We start from the raw sequence: 3359 nt of genomic DNA on the forward strand, positions 1-3359 counted from the left end.
TGGTTATGTTTGTATTCCTATCTGTATCTGTCTATCTATCTATCTATCTATCTATCTATCATCTATCATCTATTATCTATCTATCATCTATTATCTATCATCTTTCTATCATCTATCATCTTTCTATCATCTATCTATCATCTATCATCTATTTATCTATCTATCTATCATCTATTATCATCTATCTATCTAGCTAGCTAGCTATCATTCTATCTATCATCTATCTATCTATTATCTATCATCTATCTATCTATCATCTATCATCTATCATCTATCATCTATTTATCTATCTATCATCTATTATCTATCTATCATCTATCTATCTATCTTTCTATCATCTAGCTAGCTAGCTATTGATCACCTATCTAACACCTTATCTATCTATCTACCTATCATCCATCTATCTATCTATCATCTATCTATCTATCTATCATCTATATATCTATCATTCTATCTATCTATCATCTAGCTAGCTAGCTAGCTATCAATCACCTATCTATTTATCAATCACCTTATCTATCTATCATCTATCATCTATATCTATCATCCATCTATCATCTATCTTTCTATCTACTATCTATATATCATCTATCTATCTATCTATCATTCTATCTATCATCTATCTATCACCTATCTATCATCTATCTATTGATCACCTATCTATCTATCTATCTATCTATCATCTATCTATCTATCTATCTCTCTATCTATCATCTATCTATCTATCTATCTATCTATCTATCGATCACCTATCTATCTATCATCTATCTATCTATCTATCGATCACCTATCTATCTATCTATCTATCTATCATCTATCTATCTATCTATCTCTCTATCTATCTATCATCTATCTATCTATGTCTATCTATCATCTATCTATCTATCTATCTATCTATCTATCTATCTATCACCTATCTATCTATCATCTATCTATCTATCTATCTATCACCTACCTATCTATCTATCTATAATTTTTTAGCTGTGTTCTGGGAGGCAGTTACGTCAGGTGGAAATGATTTGATTGTGTTGGGTTCTGGTGTTATGTTTTGTTGGGACGGAGCGGACAGCACTTACCAGGATTAACTTGTGCAGCCCCGCCCCGCGCCCCTCCCCATCGGGTTCTCAATTTGGGAGGCGGGACAAGCGCTTTGGGGTTTGCTTGCGTGAAGCCCACTCGGTTCCCGCTGCGCCTCGTAGCTGGTTCTCACCCTGACCTTGGAGAGTCCTCGCAGGTAGGCGCGTTTGGGTCCTTGCTCAGGTGACCTCTCCTGGCTGACCGGACAGCTGCACGCTGGGTGTTGTCTCTCTGCGTGGCCGTCCCGCCTCAGTTTCTCTCTTCTGTCACGTCCTGCTCCCTTCGCATCTCCAGACTCTCGGCTCCGTCTCCTCCGCTCGGGGAATCTTCCCCGCCATGGGCTGTGACCTGGAGAATCTCGCAAGCCCGTGAGCTGGGCTTGGCACGGGGCTCCCCTCACAAGCTTCCCTTTTCCTGTCGTAGCTGGACCTCCCGTGTCTTCTAACCCCTGTTTTATATACTTTCCCCACGTTCCTTGTTTTAAACAGGAGAAGAAATTCCATCTCTGTTACTCCATCCTGGTCAGAACTCTGCACATTTTTTTGTGTGTGTGGTTATGTTTGTATTCCTATCTGTATCTATCTATCTATCATCTCTCTATTAATCTATCTATCTATCTATTAGATATCATCTATCTATCATCTATTCATCTATCTATCTAGCTATCAATCAATCACCTATCAATCATCTATCTATTAGATATCATCTATATATCTATCATCTATTATCTATCTATCATATATCTATCATTCTATCATCTATCATCCGTCTATGTATCATCTATCTATTTATTAGATATCATCTATCTATTATCTATCATCTATCTATATATCTATCAATCACCTATTTATCTATCTATCTATCTATCTATCATCTATCTATTATCTATCATCTATCTATTATCTATCATCTATCTATATATCTATCTATCTATCATCCATCTATGTATCATCTATCTATCTATCTATCATCTATCTATCTATCTATCTATCTATCATCTATCTATCAGAGACAGAGAGAGTCAGAGAGAGGGACAGATAGGGACAGAGAGACAGAAGGAAGAGACATGAGAAGCATCAATTCTTCGTTGTGACACCTTAGTTGTTCATTGATTGCTTTCTCATATGTGCCTTGACTGTGGGGCTACAGCAGACTTGAGTGACCCCTTACTCGAGCCAGTGACCTTGGGACCAAGCTGGTGAGCTTTAGTCAAACCAGATGAGCCCGTGCTCAAGCTGGCGACCTCGAGGTCTTGAACCCGGGTCCTCGCCATCCTAGTCTGACGTTCTATCCATTGCGCCACCGCCTGGTCAGGCTACATTTTTAAATACACCATTTCAGTATCAAAAGCTCTGATTCCTTTTGTAAGGCATCCGAACACCATACACGAGGAATTATTTCATGAACGCCTACCACGAGGCCGGACTTCACGGACACCCTGCCTGCTTCTTCATGACCCCTTTTGTGAGATAAATATCCTTCAAGTCTGGTTCGGTTCTGAGATTTTTCAGAGCCTAGAAAATTCTCTTCACGACACCATTGCTTTCCTGGCCTAGGAATTATTGACCATCGCTTTGGAAGATGTAAATTCTCTGGGGGCAGGGGTGGGGGTGATCTGTGACCATACAGGGACAGCTGGGGCAGAATTTGGGGTTGGGAGTACAAGGACTTGTCTCTGTCCCAAATGTGACACTATCCGAATGGATCGAAGCAGGTGTTAACTGCGGGGGCACGAAGTCCACTTTATTTGATGCTATAAATGTCATTTTTTTTTTTGAAGTTAAAAAGATATGGCCCTGACCTGTTGGCTCAGTGGTAGAGCGTTGGCCTGGCGTGCGGGGGACCCAGGTTCGATTCCCGGTGAGGGCACATAGGAGAAGCGCCCATCTGCTTCTCCACCCCTTCCCCTCTCCTTCCTCTCTGTCTCTCTCTTCCCCTCCCGCAGCCGAGGCTCCACTGGAGCAAAGATGGCCCAGGCCCTGGGGATGGCTCCTTGGCCTCTGCCCCAGGCGCTAGAGTGGCTCTGGTCGTGGCAGAGCGACGCCCAGGATGGGCAGAGCATCGCCCCCTGGTGGGCAGAGTGTCGCCCCTGGTGGGCGTGCCGGGTGGATCCCCGTGGGGCGCATGCAGGAGTCTGTCTGACTGTCTCTCCCCGTTTCTGGCTTCAGAAAGATACAAAAAAAAAAAAAAAAGACATGGCAGTTTCCAAGCCGGACCTGCAGCCTACGGAGACCCAATCTCCGCAGACGAGACCGAAGGCACCTTCATATTTTAAGGGGTGT

This window comes from Saccopteryx bilineata, chromosome 4 (genome assembly GCF_036850765.1).
Source record: "Saccopteryx bilineata isolate mSacBil1 chromosome 4, mSacBil1_pri_phased_curated, whole genome shotgun sequence".
In the NCBI taxonomy this organism is placed as follows: domain Eukaryota; kingdom Metazoa; phylum Chordata; class Mammalia; order Chiroptera; family Emballonuridae; genus Saccopteryx; species Saccopteryx bilineata.